The following is a 13836-nucleotide window of genomic DNA, read 5'->3' on the forward strand; positions in this document are numbered from 1 at the left end:
TAAATAAGTTAAAGTCTCTGTCCTCAGGGGTTCACTTTGTAGAGCAAAAGTAAGTGCAGGCAAATAACAAAATACAGTAGAGCAAGTGTTTTAATTGAAAGGCGTATGAGCAAAACCATAGGACCATGTACAGGAAACAACCATCTCTGCTGGGAGAGTGAGGGATATCTCAGAGAAAGTGACTTTAAAAAAAAAAAGATTTTATTTATTTATTCATGAGAGACAAACAGAGAGAGCAGAGACACAAGCAGAGGGAGAAGCAGACTCCCTGCAGGGACCCCGGGGTCATGACCTGAGTCAAAGGCAGACACTCAACCACTGAGCCACCCTAGTGCACTGAGAAAGTGACTTCTGAAATATGTTTTTATTAGTAAATTTGATACTTCATCTTGAAGAGACAACTGTTATGTCTGATCAGGTCTGAGCTGTTGAGATCATTAAAGCTAGTGCTCTTAAAACAGAAGAAGGAACGTAGAGATTATATATTTTTAAGATGTACTTGCCTGTGCTATTAACTAACTTAATAATTGTTACATGTACAACTAAATTACCAAATACAAATATACTGAGTCACTTAACCCCAAATTTTTTAAAGACTTATTTATTTATTTACTTGAGACAGAGAGAGAGAGAGAGAGAGAGATCACAGAGGGAAAGGGAGAGGCTGACTCCCTACTGAGCAGGAAGCCCAATGCGGTGCTGCATCCCAAGACTATGATCATGGGATCATGACCTGAGCCGAAGGCAGGTGCTCAACCAATTGAGCCACTGAGGCTCCCCAATTAACTCCGATTTGAAGAAGAAGCTCAGGGCCTTAACAGGCATCATTCAACTTTATAGTTCTTTGAAGTGGGAAAGAAGCTGTTTCTATTTTGGAAGATTTGTGTGTCCTCAACACCTTGTCCTAAACCATTGAGAAGAGAGTGGAGAAAGCCCCAGGGTTTCTAAGACTGTCTCCTGTACACTCACCCTCTGGTTTCTAGACTTCCTCAGTTCGTGGCACTCTTAGAGTCCAGGAAGGGTTTTTGTGGTGTCTGGACTAGAGGTTTCTAGACTTCCTCAGTTCGTGGCACTCTTAGAGTCTCTGTAAGGGTCTTTGTGGTGTCTATAAGCCAAAGAAAATACCTTTTTCATGTATTATTGAATAGTTAGGTTAAATAAACACCTAGCTAAAGTTAGGTTAAATACATAGTAATATTTATGCCCTCACGAGATAGTAGCCATTTGAAAAAATAATGCGCATTAATTGAAAGAAAAAAAATTGTATTTTATTCTCAAATAACCACAACTACTGACAAATGGGACATATGCAGGACTCTCAGACCTTGGAGTCAGATTAAATATTGTCATTCTTATTTCCTGTTCCACATTGATTTTAATGTAATACTTGCTTATTATTATAGTAGCTACTATAAATACAGTTTCACAATGATGCGACCGTGCTTTGCTGGTGGGAATGCAAAATGGCACAGCTGCTGCAAAAAAATGATATGGTGGCTCCTCAGCAAGTTATATATAGAATTACATGATCCAACGATTCCATTTCTGGGAATATACTTGAAAGGATTGAAAGCAGGGATTTGAACAGATATTTGTACACCAATGTTCATAGCAACATTATTCACAATAGCTGAAAGGTAGAACCAAGCCAAGTGTCTAGCTACAGATGACTAGATAAACAAAATGTGGTATATACACATATAATGGAATATTATCCACCATTAAAAAGGAAGGGAGTTCTAACACATGGTGCTACCGGGATGAACCTTGAAGGCATTATGCTAAATAAACCAGACACAGAAGGACAACTATTGCATAATTCTACTTACAGGAGGTACCTAGAGTAGTCAAATTCATGAAGATAGAAGGCAGAGTGGTAGTTAACGGGGCCTGACAGGAGGAGAGAATGAGAGTTCTTGTTTATCAGACACCCTCAACCTGAAATTGTCAGGAAGCAATAATGAAGCAAAAGCATTTGCTTGGGATCAAAGAATTGAGAATGGGGACGCAGATTCGGGCAGCAATCCAAATGGTGTCCCACTGAAAGCAAAAGTCATGGATTTTTAAAGACAAAGAGGGAATGCTTGTTGTTTACAAAACATTTTGACTGCTGTTGGTGGCAGAAATCTAAACCTGGCTAAACATAATTTGTTGCTAGACCTATCACAAAGGAAAAGTCTGTTACTGTAGCAAGTTGTGGGTATTCTTCCAAAGTCCTTGGGGGTATTTGTCATTCAGAATGTTAGGGTTCCACTCAGTGAGGAAATACATGAAGTCCACCTCCCCTATGGTCTCCCAGTTGTATTTTAAGACCCTTGACCTAGATTGATTTCATTTTTATTCCACCTTCCACAGTACAGAGTTTAGCTTTGGGGTGATGAGAAAGTTCTTGAGGTGGATCGTAGGGATGGCTGCACCAAAACATGAATATACTTAATTCCACTGAACTGTACTCATAGAAATGGTTAAAATAGGAAATTATGTTACCACCAGTTTTTGTTAAAAAAAAAAAAAGATACAAAGACATTAAAGGACATGCAGCGCAATCGAACATTGAAGCATATGCTACCTTGAGCTGGTAATTTATATGGTATCTGACAGATGTGGAGTTTAAGCATATTTCCCTTAACAATGAAATATCCAGGGGCGCCTGGGTGGCTCAGTTGGCTAAGCATCCAACTCTTAGTTTCAGCTCAGGTCATGATCTCATGGGTTGTGAGACTGAGCCCCATGTTGGGCTCTGTACTCAGTGGAGAGTCTGCTTGAGATGCTTTCCCTCTGCCTCTGCCCCCACTCGTGCTTGCTCCCCCTCAATTAAATAAATACATCTTATTAAAAAAATAAATAAATAAATAAATACATCTTAGAAAAAAAAACTTTTTTTTGAAATATCCAATAGCATGCCTGTGAGTTTGCTGCATTACTCTGGGGTGCCTTGGCAGACAATTTAGAAACCATGACTATAGGTCATGTTCTCTACCTTAACGCTCACTTCTTCTCTTTCTGGACAGTCATGGACAAAAGGGGCTTAGAAAGAAACTACTCAGATGTTTTGCGACTAACCAGCTCTGTGATCTCAGAAAATGATTCACTTCCTTCACCCACAGCTCAAGAGGACAAGCTAGATCCTGTCCGATCCAGTCAGGTCCACCTCCCCAGCCACTGCTTATGCCTCCATCTCCTCATTCTCTCTATCCCGGCCATCTGTAACTTCTTTCCATTACTAACCTGTCTCCAACTTTGTCCTCCAGGTCATCCCCCCCTGATGTATGGCTATCTAGAAAACTTCCTCATTCCACTCACTTTGCCTAGAAATTCCAGCTAGTTCTTTAATCCCCAGCCTGTCACTGTACCGGTGAACTTCCCTGTGGACCCAGACTAACCAGCTGGGCTCACTCCTTTGTGGCCATCAGAGAAGTCTTCCTTTGTAGCCTGGAAGCTCTTTGAGGACAAGCTACTGCTGCCCTTCCCACCACTGGGTCCCCAGCACTTGCTAATATAGTTCCTGGAATGTATTTGTTGCTCAGTAAATATGTGGACATCCTCACTCCCAGGAGATGTGGGTATTGGTACAAATGAAGCTGAGAGAGAGGAAGGAGACCTACTGCACTGTTAGCAGCTCACTTTATCCTTCATCCATCTCAACGTTTGTTTGTTTTTCCTTCTCCCTTCCTCTTTGTTATTATCTCCTTCTTTCCTCTCAAGCACTGCGTGCCCTCATGCCAGGGACAAGAAAGTACTGTTCCCCGTTTTGCTGATCCGAAGAGAGGAAGTGAAAAGTTTTTCTGTCTTAGGCACAAAAAGATGAGAATTTATGTATTTAAAAAGTATTCTTAGACAAGTAAAACAATTCCGCCCGCACTCCATTCTTCCCCAAAAATATAAACAAGCCTCTGGCTCTTCTCTGTTAAAAAGATCTTCAGTAGCTACTGGGGAGGAGGAGGATGTCTCCTCTTAAATTTCCACTGGTGAAAAGAGACTGGACAAATCCCAGTGCTCCCCCTCCCCTTATTATTGAGAACCTCAGAGGTGCAAGGGTTGGGTAAATCACTTTCGTCCCATGCTGTCTATGCCTTGCCAATGAACAAGAAGCCTGAAACAAAAATCTCATTATTCCCATTCTACTGCTGGGGAAACTGACTCTCAGAGTGGTTAAGTGATGTTCCTGAGGCTACACAGCTAACTTTGAACACTATGTAGCAGGACATCTCTTCCCCTACTCCTTCTTCCTTGCCCCCACCCAGGGCGCACTATATTTCAGCATCTGGAAAAAGAAACATGGCAAAGATTTCCCCTTAGGAGCCCAGTCATTTTCTTGGGTGCTGGGGTTTAGGAAGAGCTGAGAGTGCCTATGATTTCGTCTGCCACTTAACTGAGATTAGCTGGAAGCAATCTGCTTAAAGTTTAAGCATCAACTTATCACTTTGTTAACTGTGCATTCATTTTCAAGGGGATGGTTAACTTTAATGGGAATGGGGGATTGAATCATGTGGCAACAGGTTCTGTGACATGTGGGAACCAGAAGGGAAGTGAAAGGCCTTCCCTGTCAGATGTTGAATAGAGGGAGATCTGGCATAAAGATCTGGATTAATTTTCTGCTTGCAATTTCCTGCAGGGGACAGACAGGAAGACTCCCTTTCTGTTGCCCTGTGATTGAAAGATTGATGGAAGCAGGGAGACAAGGTCAGAATTTTCCTAGCCACAAGACACACTGATGATGCACACGCTTTCAGAATTGCCCAATGGAAGGGACCTTCATGCCCATTGTATCCCACAATTTCACTTCATAGAGGAGGAAACTGAGGCCTAGGGAGGAACCATGGCTAGTCCTACCATACAAGCCAGATCACAGCTCGACTAGAATACAGTGGACCTCTTTCCCCATCTCTCAGCTTCCAAGAGTCTCTTGACTTCTCAATGGCAGCAAAGTACAGCTCACTTAATTCCATTAGCCAAAAGCCAACTTTTTTGGATTTTTAATAAAAAGCATTTGTTGATTCATGCCCATGTGGTTTCATGCTTTCTTCAGAAGAAGCAAAACTTTTCTTTGAGAAAGTTAATAGCCTCACAACTTCTGGAGTTTCTATGATCTTTTTTTCCTCCCAACCATATTTAAGCACTATAGTATAAAACATCTTTTTTTTTTTTTTTTTTTGTCATCTATCCTTATTGGGTAAGGGAGGCCTAGGAATATTAACTTAATTAATAATGGATGAAGCAACCAGATGGGAAAGGTAGTTATGAGAGAGCCTACAAAATCCAGAGAAGTCAGTCTAGTTAAGAATCCAGTAGCTTCGGTCTCCATCCTGTTAGCTGAATTAGTGATGCTATCCTGCTTGGCATTTTAGAAGTGCCATCCTTTGGTTCTACTTTAATCAACCAGCTTTCTCCTACAAAGTCAGGCAAGTTTCTTTACTGGCACCTCTAATTTCTAATGTTATTCATAACATATATAATGAGCACCTACTATGCATATGACATTGTCCAATATTCTGAAAATTTAGAAAAAATCCCATTGAATAACTTATAAAGGGTCTAGTTTAAAGTAGGATTTTTCAGTCTATAGGTAGAGATTCACTTGTAAGTCATGCAATAAACTTAGTAGGTCATGACCAGCATTTTCTTTTAATGAAATTGTGGCAGTTTGCTAGAGTCACAGCCCTCAATTTTTGTTTTTTGGTTTTTGTTTTTTTTCTTTGCCTCCATGTGACTCATGGGTGCTGAGTGGATGGAACAATGATAACCATGACATAGGCAAGGACTTCAAAATACTTGGGCATTGGAACTTGCCCTTTCTTGAACCTGTTGTAAACTTTGAGACCATCACCCCTGAATGAACCTGGACAAACTTGTGGAAAAAGAAAGACATGTGACTCAGTCATCTGTACCCTGGACTGCAAACTAACCACCAGATACGTGATTGAAGCCCATCCAGACCCAACCAGCCTCTCTTACCCCCACAGCCAACCCACCAACTAACCACAAGGTCCATGAGCCACCCCAACCAAGGTCAGCTAAACCTAGCTTAGTTAAGAACAGGGTTATTCAATTTTCAAATTATTGACATCAAGGCCTGATAATCCTTTGGGGCCAGGCTGTTCTGTACATGTTTAGCAGCATGGCCCAGCCTCTACCAACTAGATGCCCAGCTACAAAGAGCAAAAATATCTTCAGATGTGACCATGTGTCACCCCTAACGGTCACAAATCACTCCTAGTTGATTACTACTAATCTAAAAAAAAATCACCCAACGAAATCATGAGCAAAAATACATGTTTCTTGGTTTATGCTATTATGTTTTGTGATGGTCTTTATGTAACCAAAACTATCTGATATAGAATAGTCTAGAATAGGATAGATCGGGAAACATGTCACTCTGTAAAGGCAGGCACTATTTTATGAAGCAATATCATGCGTGTAGTAGATCAAAATATTAAATGTACTTTATGCTCGGGCTGTAGGCAAAATGGTTAGAAAGTCTTCTGGATTATTAAAGGAAAAGCCATGGGACTGGATTCCTGCCCCCCACTTCCCAACTCTGATACCTATTAACTGAGTAATATGAAATTTATTTGTCTAAATTTTCTAAGCCTTAGATTTCTCATCTAATGACGAACCAGCCTATCACAAACTTAGTTATGAGGGCTAAATACGTAAAAGTGCATTGTAAACTATGAAAAGCCATAGTAATATTTATTACCATCATCGTTGGGTTAGCTTCTGTTTGTCTTCCTGTGTCTTCCTGCCTCCTGAAGGCTCTCCACCTGCCTGCTTCTGGTCAACCTTCACCCATGATTCAAAGTGAACAGTGCAGGCTACATCCTGCCATGAAGCATCCCTTTACAGACCATTCCTTGAATCCCTGTGGCACTCACTGGCTATGCCAAATGTCCACTTACCAAATATCACTTTGACACTTGTTACTAATTCAGTCCAGTACTCAGTTCCATTCTATTTTGTTGACCTATGGGACACGTTTTAGTTTCTCTCCCCACCTCATCTGCTAGCTCCCAGAGGCGAGGAGCCAGGCTACACCTGTATTTACATCTCCCCAGAGCATAAAGCATGTTTCCCAGGACACATGATAGGTCTTCACAAGGACTTAACTGACTGATTCTCACTCAAAACACCGAGTGTTTACTTCCTTTCCACTTTATAGATTTTGCCTTCCGAAGGCCACAGCCTCCTCTGTAAATTAGTCTGTCCCCTCTTGGACCCCGGCAAGTCCCTTCTGGGGTTTGAGCCATCCCCCAGGTCCCCTGCCTGATGACTATCGGAGATCAGAAGTAGGAGAATAGCATCACACTGACTGTTTGGGGTATCACCTGATAAACCATTTCCTAAAAGGAATATCACCCACTGGGAAAGCAGCAGCTGCCTGCGATAACTGTGCCTTTCAGCTGAAGAAGGCCCTGGGCACCTGACCTCCTCCTTGGCCACAAGCCCTGAGTCAGGCAATTACAGCGCCGCAGCTTCACACCCAGCAGAGCCGGGATGGAGCCTCTGCTCTGCACCTGCTTAATTCATGCTCTTCCCGCAGGAAGCACACCAGGCTGGAAGGGCGCCCCTGGCAGGGAGGCATCCTTCGTTGCCCTTGGGCTCTCCCGGGCTGTGTCCAGCTTTCTTCTCAGCAGCACTGCTCCTGCCTCTCCATCTCCCCCACCCGGAGGAAATGACCCTGCTGGGCCAGCATGATGTGTCTGGGCTGAAAGAAGGATTTACTGTTTGTTGTTAGACTATTAACAAGCACAGCCTGTTAATGGTCTCTGATTGATTTCTGGATGCTTCTTTCCTTCTGGACTGTTGGAACTCAGACGAAGAAGCTGGTGTGAGGAGACAAAATGTTGACTTGGCTCCTCGTCCTAAAGGGCGGCTAAGAAAAATGCATAGGTGGTTATTAGATGGGTGCCCAGGTAGGAACAGAAAGCAAATTCCGCCTTCCCGGGAACTCACATTCTCCAGCAGAGACAGTGTGGAAAGATAGCACACTGGGTGGACCGGGTTTGAAGCCTACTTCTTTCCAGTAACCAGTTCTGTTTCCAGTTGCCAAGTTTCTGGGACCTTGGGTAGCTTGCTTAAGCCTTCCTAGTCTGTCCCCCCCGCCCCGCCCATCAATAAAGACAGTGATAGTCCCTCTCTTGGGGCCACCGAGGAGCCTCACACGAAATCGTCCCTGAGAAATCCTGAGTAAGTAGGATCGTCACTAACACCCAAATGGAATCAGACCATTTCCGTGATGCACCAACTCTGGGAATGTTCAGGAAAACACGGCTCTTTTCTCCCTCCCTCGTCCTGAGAAGCATGCTACTAAATATGCCAGCTGTCATGAGAAAAAGGGAGTTTGCTTTTATTTTCTCTGAAGGAGGCAGCTAAGTGCCACTTGAGGTTTCCCTTACGAAATACAAGAAACTGATTTGCAGTGGAAGATTTTAAGTTAAAGGTGAATACTTTTCAATATAGAGGGCTTAAAACTCGAGACGAATACAGTGCTACTCATGAACATCTATGTGGCACTTTACAGTTTGGAAAGGCAGGGTCTTCTTTTCTGAAGGCTTCCAAAAGGAGAGCAACAGATCTTTATGAGAGCCCACCCTATGCAAACCATGGTGAGGCCCTCAGGGTGTGGTGTAGAAGCAGGCAAGCCAACCCCCCTCTCTAAGGAGCTTACTATCCCCTAAGAGATAGTCCAGAAATAATTTTAAAAAAACATGAAAACAGAATAAACTATTAGGTGCTAGGAGGAAAATAAAACGATACAATAGAATAATGGAGAGTAACTATGGGGTGACGCTTTGGGAAGGATGATGTGGGAAAAACTTTCCGGGGCATTGACATTTGAACATCAGCTTTAATGGAGGCAGGGAGAAGTCTATGTGGATTTCTGCAGGGGAAAATGTTCCATATAGAAAATAAGTGCAAAGGCCCTGAGGCAAGAATATGCTTGGTGTGTTTGAAGAAGAGGACAATTTAGAGCCATCCCCCTTCAGATTAAATGCTTTCTCAAGATCCTTCTCAGCATGTTTTTGTCTCCCCAGAAGAGATTTAGTCTTTTAATTATTATTTATTCACTCTTTAGGGGTAATATAGCAGCAACATAAACTTGGCATTCAAGTGGGATGGAATTTCCCGTCAAAGCTGGCTGAGTTCAGCACGTCAGCTGCTTTAAATAAAGGCCTCGAACTCTGAAAGAGCATTTGGGAGTGTTTATCCCCATCAGACCTCCTGAGGCCTCCACTCCCTGTTTATCTTCAGAGTTCAGCGAGAAGTGGCTGGTCCTGTAAACGCTGCGGTGACAGGAGCCACGGAAGGCCTCATCACCACCCTGCGGGACTCCTGAAAAATCACCAGCAGAGAGAGTTGGCTGTGGAACTGAGAAAGTTGGAAGGCAACAAAATGGATCATCTCTGCTGGATCAGGGGAAGTACACACACTCACTTTAGAGTTGTTTTTATATGCAGACCCCAATCCAAACCAGACGATGGAAGCCCACTTGCACAACTCATTCCTCTCTGCATATGGGGATAGGAGAGAGAGCTCCATAAATAGTGAGCTCGGCTTCTCAGAACGAATGCACATGAAGCTCCTCAAACTCTCCTTGCTTTTCTCTGCCACCTGAGTCACCAGCTTGGTGCCGCTTGGCACCACAGGGCAGAAAATGGTATCCTTGTGACTGTGTCAGTGTTAAAGTGGTTCATGGCAACCTTTCTATGGCCTTCATGCTCCCCCTTGGAGGGAAAACTGTCATGCATGAGATGCTACTTCATTTTCCTCCTAGGAACCCAGAAGGAAGCTCTTTGAATGTGCTTACTCAAGATCCCTGGGTTTGCCATGACTCCAAGGGGTAGCAGGAAGGAGAAGCAGACCAGAGTGAAGAATGGACATAGATCAACAGAATTTCACCTCTTGGCTGGCTTCTGTTGAATTGCTCTGATTCTGTATTTTCACCACTCCTAACCAATCAGCCCAATTACCCTACATTTCCACACGGGAAAATCTGAAAAGCAGACCGACTTGTCATTTTCCTTTTGTTAGAATCTGTCCGTTGTCAAATTTCTATCGATTATGGCTATGTGCTCCATGTCTGACGGGTCTCCTGCTTCCTGGGTTGTGCCTCAGCCTACTAACCCCTCTTTGCTCTTCCATGGACTTAGCCCCTTTTACCGTAGTCTTCCTGTATTTGAAGGTCAGAGTCATAGGCAAGTCTGGACATACTTTCTTTCTCTTTTCAAAGATTTGATCATTTATTTGAGAGACAGAGAAAGAGAGGGAGAGAAAGCACACGAATGAGCAGGGGGAGAGGGAGAAAAGCAGACTCCCTGCTGAGCAGGGAGCTCTATGCAGGGCTTTATCCTAGGACCCTGAGACTCATGATCTGAGCTGAAACCAAGAGTCAGATGCTTAACCAACTGAACCACCCAGGCACCCCTGGACATATTCTTGAAACTGAGTGGATTCCCAAAGCCAAGCCACTTCAAAAACCTTCAGAAATTCATCCCCTAAATGTCCTTCCTTCCAACCATTAAGTGGGAAAATACAGAATTTTCCCACAAAAGTGATGATTGGATGGGTTTTCCTGGAAGGTAGCTCCACCCACCATCACCATCTCCCTGAGGAGTCGTCACTTATCCATCCGATGTAGTAGTAGCTGCTCTGGGAAATGGGGAAATGAATCATGTCTTCATCTGGGGTCTTGGTGGCCTCATTTGGAGCAGACCATGCTCCTCAGTGTCACAGAGCTTTGCTGGGAAGTCCTTGGCCTTCTGCTGTCCCTTCGACCAGTGCAGAGCTGTTTATCACTCTCATTATGGAGCTCTGCATGGGATCTCATCGATGATGAGTTTCAGTAAAAGACTTTGCAGATCACTAGACTAGATGAGCTCGAAGCTGAAAATTTGAGGCTGCCTCGCCCCTGGGAGCACACAGGTTTCGTGGCCGGCAGCTGCCTTCGCACAGGTGTGCATCATGGTCCTGCTGTCCAAGTGCAGTCCCGGAGGAGGCGGCATCACCATCATCTGGGAACTTGTTAGAAATGCAAATTCCTGAAGCCCACCTCAGAGGTACTGAGTCAGTACCCTGGAGGCGGCCCCATCCATCTATGTTGTCACAAGTCCTCCGGGTGATCATGCAGGTAGCAAAGTCTGGAAACTACTGCAGAGGAATGGACTCAACCAGTTGTGCCAGATCCCCCACAACTCCCCATCCCATCACTTCACCTTTGTGTTTTCAAGGCCGCAAAAGACACACACTTCCAACTCCCAGAAGCACAGCAAGTCAGCTTCCAAACGTAAAAATGGTAGCGTCTGGAACACTTACCTCTAAGGATAATAAGGCTCAGGGAAGGACTTTGTAATTGCATCAGACCAAAGGGCTGGTTCCTTTCTGCAGCTGCCGTCAGGACGCCAGAGCTCTCCCGAAGGAGGAGCCTCACTTATTAACATCATAACTCAAGCAAGTTGCTTGGAGTCGCCGCACATGGAAAATTGCATTCTGCAGAGTGTTGAAGCTGCAAAGTCACCGGCTGAGTCGATAGACTTTTATTTTAACGATGTTTGTGATCAATATTTAAACAGAATTGACCCAGTCTGCTACTAGTGCACCTCTCCCCTTCCAGCTGCTTGGGAAAGATAAAATATTTACTTGGGGTGGGGGGCAAAGGTTTGAGGCCACAGTGGGGGGAGGGTCGGGGGGATGGAGGGGTGGGTGTGGTATAGGGCAAGAGTGCCATGGGATACATTAACATCGAGCTCTAATGGGCCGGAGGTTTCTTAGGGCTTTGGTTCAGGCATCCTGGCAGATTATGAGGGTATGAGAAGAGACTTATGGAAAGATTTGGCCACCAGCAGTATAAACTATAGAGTATCAAGAGATTTTTCTGATAAAAAGTCACAGCGTGTTTAAGCTGGCTTTCACTGAAACCCAACAACAGTTGGTAGCTGAGAGCATGGTTCTGGGTTCACGCAGCTCAAGTGTGCCCCTGCCCCCCACATCTGTAGCAGCACTTATTTCATATCTTGGAGTCACATTTTACTCATCTGTAATATGACTCCTCATAAAGTGGTAAAAGTATAAATGAGACACAATGCAGAGCAGTTGAAATATTGGCCTCCCATGGTACGTGCTCCATATGTGTCAGGGAATTGCTGGTTGATCTGGGACTCAAAACTCAGTTCTATTTGTCTCTGACATCATACTTTCAAAAACGTGTATGATCTATGTACAAAATTAGATAACGGTTTAGGACGTGGAATGATGGAGTGCTGGGGTGTAGAGTGCAGTCTCTGTTAAAGGATGTTGAAGTAAAAAGAAGCCAGAAATGGCTTGAGAAATCAGGCCATTTTCTCAATGTAGGGAACAGGTTGTACTCCAGTTAGACACGGAAGGCCAACAGGGCAATTGAGAATGACATTGGGACGAGAGCGTACGTGGGCATACACCTCATATACAGATGGGGCCCCCGAGAGGGACCTGATGAGTTGGAGGTACCTCTGCACACATCAGAGGAAGAGTTAAACACCCAGTGAACAGGAGACACCCGAAGCCTGCCGTCTGAGGGGAGGCTGGAGCCCTGCTTCTAAAGGATGGGCAGCCCAGAGGAGCCCGTGTTGGGTGCCAGGGAGGGGAGATTTGTGAGGTGTGCCAGGGTCACCAACCCGTACTAGTTGGCCTGGCTCTTTCTCATCTTAGCACTAAGAGTCCTGAGTGCCAGAGACCCATCGATCCTGGGCACCTCTCAGGATGGATGGTCTCTGTCACCAAGAGGACGGGCTGCATGTGCTTTCCTAAAGCCAAGGGAAGCGAACTTCCAGAGACACTGCCAGACAGCACCAAATGCAAGAGAGAGAGAAAGCCTGAGAAGTGCCTCTTGGGTTTGGCAATTAGGAAATCACTGGGGTAGTGGAAGGGGAGGTGGGCAGAGGTACGGGGTGACTAGGTGATGGGCACTGAGCGGGGCACTTGACAGGATGAGCACTGGGTGTTTTACTATATGTTGGCAAATCGAACTCCAATAAAATATATACCAAAAAAAAAAAAAAAAAAAGAGGTCACTGGGGACAGATTAGGGGAAGTGGTGACATGGCAACGTGGGCCCTGCCCCTGACTTTGCGAGCCACGGGAAGTGATTGAGGCCGCCTTCCTCAGCAGGGAATGACTAAATGAAAGGCGTCTCTTAAGAACCTGATTTGTCCTCCGACTTTTTCAGAGCACAAGAAAAATGACGCCATCCCAAATCAAGCACACAGCCCCCAAAGGGCAGTCAGTCGGGGGGCCTGTGTGCTCAGCATTCCTTACCTCTGGTGTGAACAGTCAGAGGAGTTCGATACGCTGGCCTCTGGTGTTTGGTTCATAATGATTCCGATGTTACATGGATGGCCAAATGACTGACTTTCCCATTGATCGTGGGAGCCTGAGATGTGAATGATGGATTGAGCCACCCGAGCGGCTGCCTGTGGGAAGTCTGATTTTGTTCAGATGAGCTACTCCAGACAACCTCTCCTCCCTGTTGGCCCATGACCCTCCGTCTCCCGCTCTCGGTTTCTCTCTGTCTCTCTCAGGAAACCCCTCACCTTCCTGACTTCCTACCCACTCTCCCTCCCTTCCTTTTTTCTTTCCTTCTTTCCACTTCCTTCCAGTCCTCTCTTGCTCCTTTAGGTCACATGTCTCCCTTATCTCTTTTTCTTCTTCTGGTTTATTTCTCCAGGTCCATTTTTATGTATCTGGGCACTTGACAAGAAGCGGGGGCACAAGAAGCATTAAGATTCTTTCCTTTAAAGCCTGGGATGAAATCCAAAAGTCCTCTTAGCATATCCCAGGGTCTCCGAGTCATATCTCTTTGGG

The sequence above is a fragment of the Canis lupus genome, chromosome 6 (genome assembly GCF_048164855.1).
Source record: "Canis lupus baileyi chromosome 6, mCanLup2.hap1, whole genome shotgun sequence".
Classification (NCBI taxonomy): Eukaryota; Metazoa; Chordata; class Mammalia; order Carnivora; family Canidae; genus Canis; species Canis lupus.